The 22,452-nt window shown below is 37.6% G+C and overlaps 2 pseudogenes; both read right to left on the bottom strand.

Annotated features, from left to right (window-relative positions):
* Positions 1–39: 39 nt before the first annotated feature.
* Positions 40–4,236, bottom strand: LOC113105135 (high mobility group nucleosome-binding domain-containing protein 5-like; annotated as a pseudogene).
* Positions 4,237–9,191: 4,955 nt separating this feature from the next.
* The window catches only part of LOC113089084 (immunoglobulin-like and fibronectin type III domain-containing protein 1), a 22,930-nt pseudogene continuing 9,669 nt past the window's right edge, over positions 9,192–22,452 (bottom strand).

Raw genomic sequence — 22,452 nt, 5'->3', positions numbered from 1 at the left:
TTTGAAAAACTCATTGCTAGGTTCAAAGTTCACTTTTCGGGTATACAACATAAGACTGAGGAACATTTCAACAAATGTGAAATACTATGCATCACATGATTCATTTGGGATCATTTCAAGTCCTCAGAAAAAGTATTTTATTTTGAACCATCATCCTCTCAGAAACTTAACTTCCATTGATAGAAATGGCTTTTTCATTTAGCTCTTCCACAATCTCCTCAGTAGGGTTTCTTCTTCTTCTTCTTTTCTTCAGATCTTCTCACGTGTTCTTCAAACTCTTCCAAGTCTTTCTGCTTCTCAGTTTCTCTTCTAATTGCTCCTTTGATGTCTGCTCCTGACTGATATCTTCAACTACCTGATCTTCAGAGAAGTTGTCAACAGCTCTCGACACACTTTTGTCAGCTCCTGTTTCTTCTATGGAAGCTTGGTCTTCCTCATCAAAAACAACTTCTTCTTCTTGGTCTGGAATCTCCTCAGTTATTTCATCTCCCTCAGCTACTGCTCGCTCTTCAATAACATCTCCATCGTTGACCTGAACGTCCTCAGATATTGCATCCCCTTCAGTTACTGCTTGCTCTTCAAAAACATCTTCATCGTTGACCTGAACTTCCTCAGATATTGCATCCCCTTCAGTTACTGCTTGCTCCTCAATAACATCTCCATCGTTGATCTCAACTTCCTCAGTTATTACATCCTCCTCAGTTAATAATTGCTTCTCAACAGATTCTTCTTCCCCGAGGACCTGAACCTCCTCAGCTGGTACTTCCTTGGCAGATACCTGTACCTCCTCTGCCATTTCATCCTGTTGAGTTACTGCTTCCTCAATAATATCCTGGTGCAATGGAACATCATCAGCTTGTTCATTCTCCTCAGTTACAGCTTGCTCTTCAGCAACATCTTCTTTGACTTCAGCTTCCTCAGGAATTTCATTCTCATTGGTTTGCTTTTCAACAGGTTCTTCCCCATGAACCTGAACATCCTCAGTTGTCTCGTCCTCCTCATGTACTACTCGCTCCTCTTCTTCATCATGAACCTCCTCTACGGTTTCCTCCTCAGTAATGCTTGTTCCTTTGTTTCTACTTTCTTCATCCTTGATCAGAACTTCCTCCTGAGTTGCTGCTTGCTCCACTTGCTGCTCTTCTACTGAAATATTTTCCTCTGTACTGGACTGCTGGCTTTCAATAACATCTGAAACATATAAAGAAAATTAGGATGTGACATGTCAAAATGATCATATGTGGGGGAAAAATGAAACAGTTAGGACTATACCTGACTCTGGATGATCTCAATTGGGCAGCAAGGTGAGAGTGAAGGACTATGCAGTACTCTTTTGATGGTCCTCCAGACTCCTACGGGACTGCCATAAGCTGCTCCTCGAGAACTTGGGATCTTCTTGCCTGTTCCATCTCCAGGAGGTCTCTAGCAGAGAGAACAAATAAAGATGAATTAGGATAATCTTTAATCAGTAACAACACCAAACTGCTAAAGACCAGAAATGGTAGAGATAATACCATAAACTAAGATTCCACAAAGTCCTTCAGGTTACTCACTTGATGTCCATCACCTTCTGTCTGTTTCTTTCAAGAGCCTTCTTATTGCTGATAAAGGATTCCTTCAGGCTTGAAAGTTCCGTCTTTGTTCCTCCAACTCAGATGTGAGACCGTCTATAGTGGACATCTGCTCGTCAAGACGTGATTTGGTGACCAAAACAGTGTCTGTGAGCCCAGAAATGGTAACAGCTACCTCGGAGTTCGCAGTAAGGATAGAAATAAGCCTCTGCTTCAGTGTTTCTATCTCTTCGGTCTTATTCTTGACCACAGCATTCAACGTTGCAGTGGAAACAGATTCCTGCTGGAGTTCAGAAAGTTTGCCATTCATCTCAGACTGAAGAGACCAGAATTGGTTTTGAAGATCAGTAGATTTTATTTTTTCTGAAGTGGCCAGTGCAACATCTGCCTTTTTTTGGGCCTGTGTGAAGGCTTCTTCCAGTGCTTGTAGACGTTCTTCAAAAACACCCACATTGGCAATCTAGATAAACAAAATATTTATTTGCAATGAAGATCTGACCAATATGCAGCATTTCACCAATTTAGATATTTATTGAACCTAATCACTTTCATGTCCATAAACAATTCTAGTTAACATCTGAAAATTCATCAATCATACATTAAATCTACAGTGTTTAGTAATTAATAAATAATTTCACACAAGTCCACTTTTTACACCATAACCGTTTGTTCATGACATGCTCTCGTCAGTACAGTTGGCAGCTAGTTACACTAGCAATGAGTTCTATGATTCAACTGATTCAGAAGAGGAAAGTATTTTAAAAACGATGGCAATGATCTTTGTATTAGGTAGTTACCAAGAAATGTCATGACAATGCATACATTAATGTTATCATAATTTGATTCTAATCTTAAAGGGGTTGTTGATTGCAATTTCACTTTTTTTTTACATTAGTTAGTGTATAATGTTGCTGTTTGAGCATAAACAATATCTGCAGTTTCAGTTATGACACTGAAAGATATCACCTTTTAAAATTATGGCAGTTTAATGCCTACACAAATGGCTCGTAGGGACTACAATGAGTTACTTCCTGGGTTTGTGATGTCACAAACCCTGATAAACCCCAGCCCCCAAAACATGCAACCTGACATGCCATGTTGCACTGCTTTAGAGAAGAGGAAGAGTTGTTGCCATGCTGTCAAACTAGGGGTGCCCGAAAAAAATCTATTCATATATAAATCGTGATTCTGTGTTCTAATGATTCTAATGGATTCACAAGTTTCAAAATCAATGTTCTAAAGCAGTGTTTCTTAATCCTGCCTTGCATCCCGCTGCTCCCCCCCCCCCCACCCCCAACACCAGTGGCATTTTAAAACATCAAGAGCAAAAGCTGGTGTACCCAACAACAACACGTGGTTACGATTAACCCGTCACAGCAAATGACATGGAAAGATTTCCTAGAATGTTTTCCACAAAGGGGTCTATTGAGTTTAAGTTGCTGTAAAACCACTGACATTTAAAATAGAGACACTTCTTTTAATACAAATTCAAATAACATTTGATGAATTAAGAGTACTACTTATGCTAAAGGTTTCATTATTTTACAATAACATTATTTATGCTCTATTTATTGGCAATGAGAAATTTAACCCAAAGTTAATGGAATGATGGTGTACTGTTTTATTGGATGTAGATTTGACAAGACTTATTAATGTGAATGACAACATTTAGTCAGTTCTACAAATCACCAGTGATAGGAAAAATGTGTGACATTTTAAATGAAAGGGTTACTTTATACATAATATTCTGATCAGTAATGCAGTGCTGCCTGCCTTACAAATGAAACAGTAATTTACGTATTTATTTATCTTTACTTTTACATGTTGGTTAGGATACTATTTGGATAATGTCCTTTAAACAGGCCATCCTGGCAAAAGGAAACACGATCCTCCTCGACCAGACTATTAATGGCCTTGGAGCAACATGACACAATTCAGCGAAAGGAATATTCGAATGACACATGAGGCATACATTCAAGCCCGTTAGTATTATGTATTTTTTACAATCACATTACAAATGATTCAAAATATTTACCAAAATATATGAACTTGAGCAAGAATGCGCTTAGTACATAATGTTCCAATGCGCATACAGTGTGTTTTCCTGCGCGTAAAAGTAATGCATTGGATTATTTGATTTAAAAAGTGAACTTGCAACAACAAACAATTCAATTTTTATAACTAGTTAACTATCCTAAAGTATTTCAAGATCGGATACCTGTGCATTACCCATTCCCAACTGCTGTTGGAACTTTGTTATCCTAAGTTGCATTGCATTGACTGTCTCTGCTAGACTGTCGATGGTTTGCTGCTGCTGGCTGCAGAACCAGACTGCCGTTGATCCCCCGACAGCGAAAATAAAGAAAACAATGGCAGGGACTGCATATTCTTTAAATCCCCTCGGTGGTGTTACAGATGGCGTCTCCAAGAGCAGCAAACTGTCGTCCTGTTTATTGGTACCTTTTCCTTTGCGCTTGGTCATCTTGTCTTCGCGGATGATCTACACTATCTATACTGTAACACTCCCCCTTACTCAGTGATTTGGTTAGCGCTCTATCCGACCTCAACGCGGTATTATTGGGCCACAACGACGGGGAACAATCAAAAGAGAACTTTCAAGCACGAGGAGCGTGAGTTAGGGGGCGTTGTGCACTGGAGGCGGTCTCACTTTCATGGTGGTGTGCGCCACGTACAAACTTACCTTCAGAATTTTTGTCTGTCTGTACTGATCCTTAAATCTGGTCAGTAGGCCTATATATTATAAAATATTTTGATTAAATATCAAGAACATTGTGCAGTTTAATTTTATTTCTCTTACTCTGTTTTACACACTCTCGAAAACTTTCAGACTGGTTGATGATGAAGTCTCTCTTTAGATTTACAGCAGACATACAGTGAGAAGACTTTGGGTAGGTCGTATAAGGATGAGAATTATATTGCTCTATTTGGCTCCAGGAGTCTTGGTTGGTCCAAACTAATGTAATTTTACAATGATTAATACTATAAAGCTTTGCTTCTGGCTATCAATTGAGTTTTATTGAATGTAAACATAACTAATGGCTGGAAATCTTTGCCTGCTGTGACTTTATACACTAGATTGTCACAGATGGCTTCTTAAGGGTAACCTGATGCTTCTAAAGAAAATGAAACATGATTTTCTAAGCTGATACATAGGTAGACAAAAAGACAGATCATTCAATACACATCAGTAAGATCACATAAATTATTACATTTATTTCACTTTCAAGAAATAAAACAAACACAGCCTGTGTTGTTTGAAGTTTCTTCACTCTGTAAAATAAGAAAACAGAAAAGTAGAAGTGGCTGCATAAAAGGTAAAATCATATGCATGATAAACCTCATATCTAAAACATTAACCGAAACAGGTTAATTAATATTAAAATAGAAGACATACCTTTGACTGTAAGTTTGGCGGAGCACTCATCATGACCAAGAGGGCTTTCGGCTACAACCTTGTTGATACAGTCATGCTATATGTGAATGTTTCTGAAAGAGATGAAAACATTGCAAAAAAGTGATTATATAGTTCTAGTAATGTCCGTTTTTGGTCTCCTCACATTGTGCATCACAATTATCTGTTTGTTCATTGGCCCAGATGAAGGTTCAATATAAGCTGGAGGGCTGTGAGCAATTTATGAAGCATATGAAGTGCACACCATCACTGGCAAAACAATTATACAGAGTTAATGTAATAGGCCACCATGTACTGCAGCAGTCAACCTAATAGGAACAACATTTTCAGAAGATGGAGGAGATAGTTTAGTGGTGATGTGTCAGGGACAGCATCACAAATCCCAGAAGTATAAACCTGGATAAGGGTGACCCATAAATAGAGTTACATAGATCTTCTATCATCACTGCACCCTTGAGCAAGACACTTATCTCAGGCTTCTCAAAGGGACTTATTGCAATTAGTGTTCTGTAAATTGCTTTGGGAAAAGGTGTCTGTTAAATGGCAAGTAGCCTAGACCACTGCACTGCTGGTTGTAATGCAGCCGAGACCATTGATTGTTCAAACCTCATTTGTTTTCAGGCTTATTTATTTGGGCAGTGGGTGCATAATGAGACTATGGATTCTTTTTCATCACTAACAAGATTTAGATTGAAATGTATATTAATATATTTGACATTTAAATGTCTCTGAGGCAATGCAGTCAAAAAGGGATAGTTGGACCAAAAATGAAAAATCCATTCATTGACATTGACGAGTTTCTACCCTCTGCTGAACACAAAAGAAGATATTTCAAAAATGTTGGTAACCGTACAGTTGATGGTAGCCATTGACTTCCACAGTAAGTTTTTTTTCCATAAAGTTGGTGGCTCCCATCAACTGTTGGTTATCAGCATTACCAACTTATCTTCTGAGTTCAACAGAAGAATGAAACTGCAGGTTTGAACAACCTGAGGGTGATTAAATGATGAAAGAATTAACATTTTTAGGTGAAATACCCATTTAAATTGTGTAGTAAAAATTAAACAATCAGTGCTGTTTAAAATAGATTTAAAAAGTATTTCATTTTAAAACTCATCCACAAATCATCCACAAACCTCTTTTTTTTTTTTTTTGTGATTCCCCAAACTGGAGACATCGAGGGCTCTGAGTGACCTATATGATTTTTGGCAAACACTCTGAAATTGTACTCTCTTCCAGGCAAGATGTTAATGACTGTGAATTTGTTGTTGAATAAACAGTCAACGAGTGTAAGCCATGTTTGCTTGACATAGACCTGCTTTATCACCATGTAATGCAGATGGTTGTCTCGTTTCTCATCGGAAGAAGGAGTTCATGACAGAGTCACAGTGCCTTGGACATGCTGTTCCAGTTCTATGGCAGTCCCTCCAGAAAAACGCGGATTTTTTTTTGTGATTGTTGTGGGCAAAAATCCTTGATTTTGCGGCACGTTTTCTTAAAAAATGTGATGGAATATGAGGGATATTTTTGCAATTTTATGTGATGAAACTGCGGTTTGATGAAAACGAGAAAAAAAGGTGATTTCCCCTTTTTCTCACTAGGCTACTACCTTAATGTAAAGAGAAATTTCTTATTACTACAGGAACATCATCCTTTAACCATGTTATGTCTGGTGAAGGAGAGGCCTGTGGATAAAATAAAACAAATACTCAGTCCTGATATACAGTATTATACAAAAAGAGTGTTCATATTTTGTCACGTGTGAATATGCTTTTGGTAAAATAAGATATATTTTGATACCCTACCTCAAAACTGACACTGACATGAACAGTGCTTCTAGATTTAACAACCATGAAACTTTTCATTTTTTTTGTCAGTGAACTTTGGCTTTACTAAAAAGTGAAATAAGGCAGATTAACTTATCTTTGTGTGAACTCTAAAGCAAAAATGTAAAGATATTCAAAAAAAAAATAAAAAAAAAAAATACAAGATTCTTTACCTGGAGGAGGCATGACAATGACGTAATTGTCGAAGCTCTGTGGAAGCCCCTCCTTCATTGACTGCGATCACTCTAACCCAATACATGGTCATTGACTTCAATCCTACAGCAGTGAAGGAAGTCTGAATCACTAAGTTTGTATTGCAACGGCTCCACTCAAGTTGGTCTGTGGGTCTGATTTCCACAAAATAGCCTTTTGCTTCATCTTCCTCACCTTTGACTTCCTTAGGTTTAGTCAAGAGACAGACTGGTGTAGCTCGATCCAGTTATTTTGAGGTCTTTGACCTTACCAGGAGGCTCTGGGAACAATAACATCACAAATATTTTTGTACTCTATCTGGCAAATAAAAAATGTCAGTATAGAGTGGTATTGAGTATAAATTTGTTGAGCATGTCTTACTTTTGGGGTCCCTTGCGATTGCACATTCAGACGGCCCACTAGGTTCCCCAGGCCCACATGTGTTAATAGCACTTATTCTAAACTCCTATTCCACACCTTCGATTACATCTTTTACTGCATAATTTTTGTCTAAATATAAAATGAAAAAATTTAATTGTGCTGTATTTTAAATGAGAGTCAGATTGGCTACTTTAAATTAAATTAAATTAATATTTGTAATATTTTATTTAAATTATATCTACATTTATTTTCAGTACCTCTGATTGGATCGTGTTTTGGGTTTGCTTGACTCCAAAAATTGCTACCTTTTTTGTGTTTTTCAACATTATATCCAATGATACTGCCCCCTCCAGTGCTGGAGGGTGAAAGCCAGGCCAAGTTAATGCAGTCGTTAAAGGCACTGACTATTTTAGGAGGAGCAGGTGAGCCAGGGAATGCTGAGAACAAAAAGAACACATTGTATAAACCACACTTCCTTTTTTTTTTTTTTTTTTTTAAAGACTAACAACTGATAATTTACTACATCAATATACAGTAAGAAATCAAGAATCTCACTCAAAGTGCCAGCAGCAATATCATTAGCTGTCAAGACTTCACTGGAGCCCTCCAATTTTTTTGCCCGGGTTCTGTAGCAGTACTTTTCGACCATACACTGGCAAATAATGTAAATAATCAATTATGTCTCCTACAAAATGTAATGCATTTTACTGCCAATTCCATGTTAATGTGCAAAGTGAAAAGCAAAAAAAAAAAAAAAAAAAAACACCTCTGATTTACGTCCTTCTGCCTCAAACTTATATTTTCCAGCATTTTTTTCTTGGCAGTCATGGATGATTAGTTTGTGGTGAGCCCCATCTTTTACAATCATAACTCCATCCTTAGACTCCAGCTGGTGTAAAATAAAAAATGCATTTAATTTTTGTAATGCATGATATATCCACTACCAGATAAAAGTTAAAATTAACTAGGATTTTTTTTTTTAAACAAACAGTCTTTGATGCTCACTAAGGCTACATTTATTAGAACACATAAAAAGTGAAAGAAGTGATACGGTGAAATATTATTACAATTTAAAATCTACTGAATATGGTTTGTAAAATGTGATTAATTCCTATGACGTCAACGCAGAATTTTGAGCAGCCATTATTCCACACTTCATTAGAAAATGTAGTTCTGCCCACACATGAAAAGTCACATTATAGAATATATTACAATGGATAACATATATATATATATATATATATATATATATATATATATATATATATATATATATATATATATATATATATATATATATATACACACACTACATTTGGCTGCCAAATATGGATAAATATAATACATTTCTGTACATCTTAACCTTTTTTCCGTCTTTGTACCATAATCCATTGTGATCTTCACTGCTTAGTTTGCAGGACAACTCTGCTGATTCTCCAACATTGGCTGCAGTATCTGACAACCCATTCATGAAGTGAACTCCATGGTCTGGATAAAAGTGCATAGGAAATATGTCAGATTACATCATCTCAGCACTGAGAAACAGGTGACTTCATATTAATGGGGAGTTTCAGACATGAACGTATACCTATAATGTTATTAGGTATCAGCTCACCGACTCTTGTCCGCTTCTTACCCTGATCACCTGACCAGTCACCACCTGATCCATCTAAATCCAATCGATCACCTATTCCATGAGTTCCACTCCCATCTTCTCATCCATTTACCAAGGTACCATCTCCTCCTTTTCCTTTCTTCTGCGTTCCATCACCCTCACTCCCATCTTCCAGGTTAGATCCTCCACTGCCTTTTCCTGCTGCCATCTGCCATCTTTTCAACAGCTTCTCTCTCAGCCTCGGCCTTGCTGGCTGTCTCATCTCTTTCAGCTTGGGCTATATAGGGCGCCTCATCTTTTTCAGCCTGGGCTTTATGTGCCGCTTCATCTCTTTCAGCTTGGGCCATCCTGGCCACCTCATCTTGTTCTTCCTGAGCTTTTCTGGCTGCCTCATCTCGCTGGGCCTTTGCCCTCCTGGCTGCCTCATCTCGTTCTGCCTGTGCCCTCCTAGCTGCTTCATCTCTCTCAGCCTGGGCCTTCTTGGCTGCTTCATCTTTTTCAGTCTGGGTCTTCCTCACTGCCTCATCTCTTTCATCTTGGGACCTCCTGGCTGCTTCATCTTTTTCAGACTGTGCCCTCATGGCCGCCTCGTCCTGTTCCTTCTGCAGTCTGGCTTTCTCTTCTGCTAAACGTCTGGCTAGTTCATCTACACCATCATCTTTTTCGTGGACACTGGGATCATCTGAAATCAGTATCAGTTACAGTATATACTTTAAGTGATATACAGTGATCAGACAAATTTCTGAATTGTAAAATTGGCAACAAAATGGACATGAACAGAGAACATTTATGAGTGTATTAATAAGTTTATTCTGGAAAATTAAGTGTTATTTCACCAGGGTCTATATATGTACACTAGAAGTCAAAAGTTGGAAATAATTTTTGAAAAGTGTTTTGTAATGTTCATCAAGTCTGCATTCATTTGATGAAAATACAGTGCAAACAGTAAAACTATTATTACAATTTGAAAGAACTGCTTTCTATTTAAATTAATTTCTTTGATAGCAGAGCTAAATGTCTTTTTGATCAAATACATGTGGGCTTGGTTTTCCAGTTTATTTTTTATTTTTTATTATCGTAATAATTCCAAACGTTTGTCCTGTAGTGTATATGTATAACACATTTTATATATATAGCAGTATAGACTCCCTTGTTCTCTTTTTTACAGTTTTTCCTCATCGGTTCCATCTTCATATTCAAGCATTTCCCCATCCTGGTAATAGTTAATTGAAGTTCATTACTCTCAGAGTAGTTCTGTTGATGACACTGGGGCTGTTTAAGTGAGGGCGCTTACTTTGAAGAGAAGGATTTTGCTGTGCCATCCGTTTTGACCTCGATCTGTTTCAAGCTGTGGATTGTCTCGACATACCTGAACACAGAAAAATCAAGAGTGGGGATTTGTCATATTGTAGGTGTATAAAAAACAGTGGTGAGGAAATGAGTATGATACTCAAAGCAAACAAGACCTTGGACTGTTCTGCTTCTCTTTCCTTTTTCTTCTGGTTAAGTTTTCTCAACATCCATCTGAAGTCGGTGACTCCGAATTCCTCACAAATCCATTCATAATCTTGCCTCGGTGCATTCAGTAACACCTGCCAGAACCTCGGATCGGAAAAAAAAAAAAAATATTACCTTCCTGCATAGTTTAGGCTATGGGTTTTAGGATGAAATCAGGAGTAGAAGATCCAGGTGGCAGTTCTTCAACATATTGTGTGACCATAACACCAGGCACTCTGGATCTCTTCCTAATTGCCAATGAAATATGTATATACGTGTCACGTCCCTCACTTTTATATATATCTACATTTTCAAAAACGTATCATTCCATGATGTTCAGTTCTGTAAAACACTGGAATATTTTCTTGAAACTATACAGGAACATGGCCATCAAATATGAAATGAGGTATTTATCTTCACAGTTTGAAGCTGTGGATTTGTTGTTGACCACATGATGGCGATGTTTAATCACAGTCTTGATCATGAACTCTTCCTTATCCTCACTTCTACTAACTGCTTGATTAAGAATCAGGTCATGGGTGATGGAACAAAGCAACTCCAAAATAAATTATTCATATGGTTTTAAGAATTTTTTCATTTGGCATACAGTGACTGCCATGATTTTAAATTACCGCCTGTTCCTTCTGCTGGCTTTGGCATCTTCACAATGCTAGACTGGCCTTTAATTCAAAATTTGAATTTAATCTTATCTAAAATCGAGAAAAAATATTGCATATTGCACATGCAATCAGTTATTATTGTTGTTATCATAATTTTTTTATTGTGAATGCAGGTTAAAGTGGGACAAATATGCCACATCTTTATTAAAACAACCGTAATTTAATCCTAAACGAAGAATGCATGCCACAAAAGGGTTTCTTTAGTTCTGACATCATTTTTTGGGGGTGTGTCATACAATATTTGGACAGAAGTGAGCACCCAGAAAAGTTCGGAAATATTAGGATTTGTGTTTTTATTAAAAAGAATGCCAGTGACAAATTAGTATAAAGTGTCACCATAGCAAACAGATATGATTAACTCTATGAGGTGCATACATTTTTCTTGTTATACAGACAGAGTTTTTTTATTGTCATTGAGAAAATTATAAGGTCTTAACCCTGATAAAGGGCTGATATGTGTAAATAAGGAATATGAAACTATCTGCAGCCACCTGTCCCATACCACCTTGTCAGCATCCCTTCACACGATGGTGAAATTCAAGCAATATGTCCTATGTAGAAATACAACATGGGAAGTACTATATATATATATATATATATATATATATATATATATATATATATATATATATATATATATATATATATATATATATAGAATTATAGCATTTTACTTTATAGATGCCTAATGTCTAGTCAGTAAACAAAAACTATGCCAGTAACTGAACCAATGAACCAATAAAGATATATTGGGAGGTGATATTATACATTTTGCATGTAAAGTAACACAAGACTGACATAAATTCTTTTTAATGCCATGATAAGGTACATGATCCTTGCCAATCATTTTACAAGCATTTTACCCCTGCTTTTGATAGGTCACATACCTCATAAATTTATCAGAGATGTGCTACAAGAGCAATTACGCTTTAGCTTAGGAGAGAAAATCATACTGAATTATTAGAATAAGAGAATATGAGGAGAACTGCTGTATGTGAAAAAGTAAAGCACTTTCTCTGATAAACCACTCATCATACAAGCAGAATATGGTTAAAAGATCAGTGTGTTTCAGTAAAGCACTACAGACCCTTTGCTACATAAGTTCTTATAAAACAATCCTATTCAGCCTGACTTTGGCAATCACAAGTAAGAAAGCACTTTAACATTGTTTGATGGCGTCTAAAGCATTAATTTAACACAGAACACAAATTTAATATGCATCAATGCTTAGAATCAGATCTGTGGTAGTTGGGCACCTTCTCATATACAGTAGGCTACAAGTCAAACCTGAAATCTGATATTTTTTCTAAATATTATTTACTAATAAAGATGAATGTTTAATATTGTTTATTTCAATGTTCTTGTCTGAAAAAAAAAAGAAGTAAAAGAAGAAAGAAGGAGAAGCAACTCACCTTCACGTGTAGCTAACTTTCTCTGTCAACACAACCGTGTTTGACTCCCGCAATTTATTGCAGTCTCTCCATTTTGTTCAGCAATAAAACAGTAGCGGGCCAAATTGAAACCTCTCAAGCACTGCAGTCTTATTAGCTGTCACATTAAATCTGTTATTTGGGTGAGGTTTACAGCGGCGAAGGGACAGAGGCCCTGTCCGTGGTTCATGGTCATACTTATTCTCTAAATAGTGAGAGTGACATTCAAGTTGCTTTTGTGGTGATGACTGTTCATTTGCCATTGCCAGGGACAAGATGTAGCCTAATGTCACCTTTGTCAGAAAACAGGATCTCATTTATGCTTTATTGCACTTTTTGATCTAGTCATTAGCTACACTATTTAACACCACGTCTATGTAATGACCTTACATAAGGATGTGTAAAATAAGATTTAAGATAATGAAAGACTCCACAATAGCAGCACTCATCTCAATAGTGCAATATATTTTATCTGGTAACGTTCCTTCAGATTTGAGAGACTATGTTAAATTTAGATGTTGATGGAATGTGCTATTTATAATTCAGTGATGCACAAATACAAATATTTTTATATAATGACTTATGTGCTGGGTATGTAGTCACAGAGGGTGTCATTTCAACATGCACACGAGCTGATCGCACTTTACACATCCCACACAACTTAGCAACTCTCACAAACTAGTGGTCACATTATCCGGGCCCAATAAAACACATATAATCTTATGACTTTAAACTTCACCCTGATACCATATGATGACATATTTTTGTACGCTGAAACCTAGAATCAGGTTGAAAAAGTTGAATCAGGTTGAAAAAGTCAATGGGTTTTTGGTCAAATGGCAGAAATAACTTCAAGCTCAATGTTAAAGTTTTATTCTACAATGCAGGAAACAATAATAATACCCTCTCGTAATTCTTTTAAAAGCTTTTACCTGAAAAAAGTTTTTATGTTTATATTGCGTTTATAGCTTACATTTGGCATTTTACTTGTGACCATTGTATTTAGGCTTCAGAATTCATAAAAGTATAAGAATCATACACTAGAGCTAATTAGATATATATTTTTCCAATAATGATTTTTTTTTTCAGTTAACTTCTGGGTTAGTCAACAAAAATATGTCAACGCTGCATCATAGGCTATAGTATAAATGCTAAAATCTTTAAAAGAAGCAAAGTTTTCCCAATAATTTTCCTCCGGTTATCATAGACCTTAGTGGCAAATGCATATGTGAGATACTTGAGATACAACAAAGTCTCTTTAAGACAAGTCACGTCACTCGGCGTCCATCTTTGAAACGCCTCTCGGGCATGCAAGTGCGGCTCCAATCTCTTTGTATGGGGAAACATCAAATTCTCTAGAACTTTTCATTAAGCTTACGATTAAATTTCATATTTGAAATCGCCAAAGAAATCTGACAACAACTGTTGTTTCTTTTGCTTAAATAACATTATAAAGAGCTTATTTTTCAGGCTAGATCAGCCAGTGCGCATGCGCAGTTCTAAGCGCACGTCTCAGAAAGTAGACTTTCTATAGCAACCAGATAACTAAGGGCAGCTGCAGTGTGCATTGGCTTTTACTTTCAAAAGGCGGGCCTTCCTGCGATTGAGTGGCCATATTGTGCATTGCATTTTTCCCCATTCAAAACTATCGCTGCATCTGAAAGATCTAAAATGCTGCCTTTTAAAAGCAGCATTCCAAGGCAGGAAGGCATTGAGAAACGCACAAATCAAAATTCTGTTTTACTTCCTGTGTCCGAAGGTATTTTCTTCTGATCTAATTTTGAAGGCAGCATAGACGTATCATTCACTGCCTTTGACATCCCACAATCCTGTGTGTTCCATTCCATGACAGTTGAGTTAAAAAATAAAGATGGCGTCTGAAAGTTGCGTTGGTGATCAGTTTGTGTGTAAATGTATATTTCTGTATATAACTTTTTGAACTTTTGATTTTATTTCTAACGAGAAAGTTTTATTATGGTAATTCAATATTTGGTTAGTTAACACCGAAACTCATTCTATTTTGTTGTAGATCATTAAACTGCTGCCTCAGAAGCCTGTCCAAAATCACTTTCATGATGTGCCTTGCAAAAACGCTGCCTGCAAAGTCATTGCCTCATAAGGCAGTGAAGCAGCAAGTCCCGCCGCATAGGCTTTCAGACGCAGCCTAGAGTGACATGTCTTGGGTATTCTATAGTCTTTGGATAACTGCTGGTGTGGAAGGTGAATCCAAGAGAACGCTCAGTAACTGTACAGGGGATCTCGGTATCCAGTAGGGAGTACAAGAAGTGTTATAATATGCTTTTTTGATAGTGGTTTCAGTTTCAGGGATGCCTGACATTGGAGTTGGTTTTGTGGGGAACCATGCTGAGACTGGAACTATTCACGTTGCAATCTGAAACAGTACTATCCATGTTCTCACGCTATCACAGACATGGATGTCGTGTCACTGTACTGCTGAGGGCTGCATATCTTGTTGGAATATTCTAAACTGTAATTTCAATGAGAAGGGGAATGTGTGTGAGAATAAATGTCTGTGAAACTTTTCAACCATGTCAAAGAAGAATGTCCAGTAGAGTCCACTATAGTTCATATGTAACTCATTGGGGATGACATTTAAAGTCTCAAAGAATAAAATGCTAGAAAGTATGCTTGTCAGAAAATGTTTATTTGCATATTGTGTAGTCATATACGCTTAAATACTTTCCAATTTCTTTTATTTTTAGTAGCAGGCCACACATCCCTTGGTATAATAGTAAATTCTATGAGTTCTCAGTTGCAACCATAGTTATGTTCATTTATATTCATGCACTGTCCTAGCTTAAAATGCATGCAGGAAATTAGTTGTGGCAGAAGCGGAGCAAAAACCAGCACGTCCAGTGGAGTACAGATCAATCTGAAATACACAGTAGAAAAAAAGAAAAAGAATAAAATTATATTTCAGAGTTTTTTGTTATTGTGATAAACCTTAGTTTCTCTGTAAAAGCTGAATAGAAAAATGTGTTTGTAAATGTAATTTGATTTACATATGTAATGCACTGGCCAGGGCTTTTCATCTACTTTTTTAGAAACCAAATTATCCAAATGACAGTTCATTTTTTTGAATAATTGTCAGATCTTAGCACTTTCATTTTCATGACTGAAACATACTTTATGCAGATCTCATTCTAGGTACTCAGGCTTAATTTTGTGTGTTACTGAATTTCAAAATAAGTCATGTTGCAACTGATAATGCATTGCAAGTACATATGTCTGTGCTTTGTCAAAAGAGACCGTATAGAACATAAATGTGATCTGTCTTATACAATTAGTTTTAGGTGTAGTTTTTTTCTTTCTTTATTGCTGGCTGCTGAGTGCTTCTGAATTCACCATAGAGATTTGCACAGAAAGTGCTCTAATGCATCAAGCAGTGCAGCTAATTTGTCTAAATCAATCTGTGACCGCATAAAAATGATTGATGCTCCATATTTGCCCTGGAGGTCACTTTTTGACAAGCTCTGGCATAGCAGTTGCCCATACGCATTACGTAACCATGTTGAAAATTATTAGCAACGTGACTATTCACAAAGGACAAACCATCAAGTAAATCAAGTGACTGTGGTAAACACTTCTCAAGCATTGAAATGAACACTGCAGCTGTCATACCTTTCACTTTTAATGTAGAAGAACATTCTGCCTTGCCAAATGGGTTGACCGCCACCACTTTGTACTCGCCACTATCTTCAGGCCGAACTCTAAGGATATACATAGAGCAGATGCCAGATGCATTTGTGATGTAGTAGTTGTTGTCGGAGTTGATGCAAATCCCGTTATGGTACCATGCAATGTATGGGCTGGGACAGCCACGGACAGCACAGGTCATGTAGCACTGGTATCCTTTTGGTGGAGTGTGGAGTTTCAGTGGAACCAGGACGGATGGTGGCCTTTCCAAAGTGACCACAGCAGACACAGATGAGGACAATGGAACTAGTTGGTAGGAAGGAAAGAAAAAAGAAAAAAGTATTAACCATTGTGCAAGACAATAAGCTAAACCGGTAGTGGTCCTGCTACCTACCTTTATTGTTGTTTTTGCCCCAAGTTGGTGATTCTGAAGCATCAGAAACTCCCATATCATTTTTTGCATAGACTCTGAAGTGATATTCTTGACCTGGTTGAATGCTGGTAGTGTAGGTAGTGCAGAGAAGGTGGTCTGCTATTCTGCGCCAAATGCGTGTGTTGGAGTTATATTCTTCCAACATGTAGTGCAGTCGGTCGTCTTTGTTGTGGTCTGGAGATGGACTCCATGTGATAATGACTTTGCCATAAACCACCTGTTCTAGCTCCACTGGGCCTGGGGGCTTGGGTTCATCTGTAGCCACATAAAGAGGATTATTTTATAGGAATAGAATATGTATGCAATAGTTTCTTTCACTTATGAGTAAATCTTTGTTTCTTTGACATGCTCTTTTCTGGTTTGTTGTCTCTGAAGGGGTGGTCTCACCTAGGCTTAAAGCATGAACAATTACTTTGAACAATGAATGAATATGGCAACAGATTGTGTGAAGCACAGCACTTGACTTGTTAACATTGTGTGATGACAGCTATATCATTTACATCAAATGTAGCTTACCTGTTACTCTGACATCTATGTCAAAGCTGGCCTGCCCACTTGAGTTTTTGGCCACAATGGTGTACACTCCCTGAATCTGAAGTACTTTGAGGAGGGTATGACAAGCGTACAAGTGCCATCAGCATGAATTATCTTGTTCCAGGGAGATACAGGTTCCCCATTTTTAAGCCAGGTTATGTCTGGAGGTGGAGAGGCCTGTGTGCATAATATCAATTTATTTATTAGATGAAAAATTTTTTTAGAAGGTAAATACGTTTGGATATGTAGATGTGGATATTTACCTCATAATTCATTCTGATTCTGATAGAATTTCCTGATCTCACAACCATAAAGTCTTCAGGATCTTTGAAATGGGGCTTCACTGAAAATGATTGTTTGAGATCAGTAAAGATGTTTGAACTTAACTTGATTTCTTAATCATGTGACTGCGACTTACTGTTGGGGTTTTTAGCGCAGACCATCACCGAAGGAGCACTGGGATCTCCAGGCCCAGACATATTAATGGCGGTTACCCTGAACTCATACTCTGACCCCTCTGACACATCCTTTACTGCATACTTCAGATCTGTAAGAGGTAGAGACCACTTAAATGTATTTTGAGGTTAGGTGCTTGCTAATGGTTATTTATTGATTTTGTCATAGCAGTTGTTTTCCAGACTCAACATTTAGTAGAGCTGGAAGTCAGTGCATTTCGTTTATATGGAGCTTTGAAATAAAATACAAAAATGACCTTGGATAGGGTCCTTAACTTGGTTCAGAGTCACCCACTGGTTTGTATCTTTTTTGCGTTTCTCTAGCTGGTAGCCCAAGATTTTATTCCCTCCATACTTCTCTGGTGGGGTCCATATTAGGTTTATACAGTTTTTGAATGCACTGACCACCTTCGGCGTGCCTGGTGGACCAGGAAACACTGCCAACACATATGTGATATGAATATTAGATGACTTCAGCGCTTCTCATATGATAAATTTAGCAGTAAATACTAAAGAAGTTTACTTAAAGAGCCAGCCATGATTTTTTCAGTCTCCATCGCTTCACTGACGCCCTCAAGATTCTCAGCATAGATGCGATAGATGTACCTCTTGCCAAGAGACACGTTTCTGTCTCTGAAGGTTAGATGGTTAGCTGAAATATCCCCAACCCTTTTCCAGGCTCCCTGCCCGACCTGTTGACGCTCAATTATGTAGTTGGTTACTTCTGAGCCACCCTCATCCTTCGGAGGATTCCATTTCAGTTCAAGGACAGAGGATGTGCTTTCATTCACTTCTAGTGGGCCTTGTGGTGGACCTGGCTTGTCTATCAGGGGAGCAGATGTGTGTTAATTATATAGAAGTTTGTTTGTTTTGGTAACAGTTTAATTGCAGATATTGTACTCACCTAGTACTATAAGGCTTGACAAAGCTTCAATAGAACCAAAAGGATTTTTTAGCTGGATTTTGATTTGACCAGAATCTGATCGCAGGCAATCTTTTATTTGAAGACGACTGTAGTTCAATTCCTTCACAACTTTCACCGAACCACCATCGAGAAGCTCCGAGCCATTTTTAAACCATTTAATCTCCAATGAAGCTTGTGGAGGAAATGACATCTTAAAAGATGCACTCTGGCCTGCTTTCACTATCACAGGGTTGGAGAACTTTTGCAAAGCATCGGGATCGAATTCTGGAAGGTCTGGGAAAAATAGAAGCAATATACAGCAGAAAAGATTATTGTAATTGCCAAACTGACAGTCATTTCCTCATTCTAGCCAAATGTAAAAATGAAAATTTAATATGATTACCTCCAACTCTCACCATGGCCTCTGTCTTGCAACCATTTACCTCAAAATGATATAGACCTACATCAGAATCCTTGCAATTCTGGATAATGAGCTTATGTGTACAACCATCCTTAGAGATCACCACTCCATCTTTAGAAGCCAGCTGATGAGAAAAGATTTTATATCAATATCAAACCCTGTATTTGTCAGTGAAAAGTGATCAGTCAGTGACATCTACGACACACAAACATACCTTGTTTCCATCTTTATACCACACACCATCAATTTTGTCAGTATTTAGTTTACACACTAGCTCTGCAGGTTTGCCACGAAGAGCATTTGTGTCTGTTAAGCCACTTGCAAAAGTGCACATTATCATCTGGAACGAATACATTTGAATGAATTACAATAACTTGTCTAAGACTAAGTGGTAAGTTTTTCATTGAAATTAAATGATAAGCAATGTTAAATGTTGACAGAGTTTTTTGTACAGTTTTGTCATTAACATACCTGTACCATCACCATCAGATCCAACCACAGCTGACTGGCCTCCCAGTCCGTCTGCTCCCAAACCCATTCCAGAAACCTTTCCAATACTCCCACTTCCATCTTTACCATCTCCTCCTTGTCTGTATTTCCCTGTCGCATCTCCTCCAAGTCTATTCCCTCCACTTCCGTCAAGTCCTCCAAGGCCACCTTGTCCATACTTTCCTGTTGCATCTCCTCCAAATCCTTCTCTTCCAACTCCACCAAGTCCTCCACGGCCATCCGTTCCATCACCTCGACCATCCGCTGCACCACCACGGCCATCTGTTCCATCACCAACGACCATCTGCTGCAGCACCATGGCCATCTGTTCCATCACCACGACCATATGCTGCACCACCATGGCCATCCGTTCCATCACCACGACCATACGCTGCACCACCATGGCCATCTGTTCCATCACCACGACCATACGCTGCACCACCATGGCCATCCGCTCCATCACTACGACCATCCGCTGCACTACCACGGTCATCCGCTCCATCACCTCTCCCATCTGTCCCCTTGCCTCTCCTGGCTGCTTCTTCTTTTTCTCTTTGCAGTCTGGCCTGTTCATCTGCCAGATGTCTTGCCAAAAAACATCTGCTCCATCACTTGAACCACCTCGACCTTTTTCCCTTGATGCTAGGGTCCTCTGATGTGGCATATAGCATAACCAAAAAACGGTTGCACTTTATTTTACAGTACGTGTACTAACATGTACTTAGTGTACTTGTATTTATCTCTAAGAAAGTTCTGTAATACAAAGGTAACTACATGGGGGTAGGGTTAGGGTTTAGGGGTAGGTTCAGGGCTAGTACCTAGTTATTACACAGTTATTGTAATTACTATAATAAGTACATAGTATGTACATGAGGAACAGCCTTTTTGCTATACATAAAAGTGTAAAATTATGCTGAAATATGATGTTTCTTTGGTCTTATTGAAGACTTACCATCAACAGCAAGGGTAGCCCCTGGATCGATTTAATCCCCAGCAATAGCAGTGTACACACCCTTGTCCTCTTTTTTTGCAATTCTTAACTACCAATCTGTGGGTGAGCTTTGTCTTCAGAGACTGTGATATTGTACTTGTCCCCATGCTCAACAAGAGATGTCATTGACCACACCAAGTGATTTGAGGTACAGGGCCAGAAAAAATGCCCTCAAACATGGCGTCCTTCCCCTCAACCACTTTAGCGTCTTTTAGCATACCATCAAATTCCACATCAGGAACTGTAGGGAAATGATTAATAAAATGGATGGAGAGATGTACTTCAAAGATTTTATTTTGAAGTGCTAAAAATGAAATGATTCTTACTTGCTAAGGTCGTTGAGATAATGTTGACATCGTCAACATCCACTTGGTATAGTCCACCATCATTTAAGCCAAGATTGTTTATGCTAAACATGTATTGTCACCGGTTTCTTCATATTGTGTTTGGAGGAATCATCAGTGTCACTCCCATAACTCAAGCATGTGACCATCCTGGAAAGAGTGAAGGGGTTAAAATATGCTTTTTTTTTATCTGTGTAAAAACCATTTGAACTTACTTTGAAGAGATAAATTTTACTGTTGGTGTCCTTAAGCTTCATATCAAACTCAAACTCAGCTCTGCCACTTGTCTTCACTTCAATCGGCTTCATGTTGCCAACATCTTCAACCACCTATAAGACATACAAATGGGAGTTTAGAAGTTAATTTAAGACTTCACTGAACATCCTTTTAAAAAACTCCTTTTTAAAAATGATTAGAAAAGTTGGCTGTTGCAATTGCAGAAGGATGGTCTCGAGGCACAGTCTCGGTTCAAAATGATTGGAAATTGACTGACAAATCTACTGTGAGACCACCAGCATCAGATGATTAAATTGCTAACAAATACCTTTGCTTGTTCATCCTCCTTTCCTTTCTCTTCAGGTTGAGCTGTTTTAGCATCCACCGATAGTCAGTGACTCCAAATTCATGACAGATACGCTCATAATCCGAATTTTTTGGCACTTAGCATCACTTCCCAGAATTTGGGATCAATCTCTCCCTCTTTCTTGGGTTTTCCTTTCTCTTCTTGACAATTCTAGAGAGAAGCGTTTTCATTTTGAGGAAAGAAAAAAGTAACTATGATTTATAAGAGACATTTCTTAAACACTTGATTCCCTGACAGATGAGAAGTTAAGCAATTACGTGGTTTTTCTAAGCATTTTCCTGAAGTCCTCAGGATCGTTGCTTTGGTCATCTTATCAAACAAAACAGAAAACATCATACGTTAACAATACGGCATGTAAATAAAATGTCCCTCTTCATATTTCTTTTATATTTCAGGATTAACATATCTACCTTTTGTTGATGTATCTTTTGACTTTTTCTTAAATCCAACTAAAAGACAGAAAAAGGAACTACCATAAAAACATTGCATAAATGTGAGCATGCATTCAGATTATGCAATAGATCGGTAACACTCTAGAATAAGGTTCCATTAGTTAATGTTAGTTAACTACTTTCGTTAACATGAACTTAGCAAGAACAATCCTTCTACAGCATTTATAAGTCTTAGTTCATGTTAATTTCAACATTTACTAATGCATTATTTAAATCAAAAGTTGTGCTTGTTAACATTAGTTAATGCACTGTGAATTACCATGAACTAACAATGAATAACTGTATTTTCATTAACTAACATTAACGAAGATGAATAAATACAGTAATAAATGTATTATTCATTGTTTGTTCATGTTAATTAATACATTAACTAACATTAACTAATGGAACCTTATTCTAAAGTGTTACCAATAGATCTTATTGCCTAGTTTTGCTCATTGAATGTACAGATTTGATTATGATAATATTTTTGAATATTGTGCTGTGCTGTATATTGCCTACCTGCAAATACACTCAATGCAGCTGTGCACATGGCTTTTCCAAATTGATTTGTTGCGAAACATTTGT

This window comes from Carassius auratus, chromosome 6, assembly GCF_003368295.1.
Source record: "Carassius auratus strain Wakin chromosome 6, ASM336829v1, whole genome shotgun sequence".
Lineage (NCBI taxonomy): Eukaryota > Metazoa > Chordata > Actinopteri > Cypriniformes > Cyprinidae > Carassius > Carassius auratus.
This window is presented reverse-complemented; position numbering and strand designations above follow the sequence as displayed.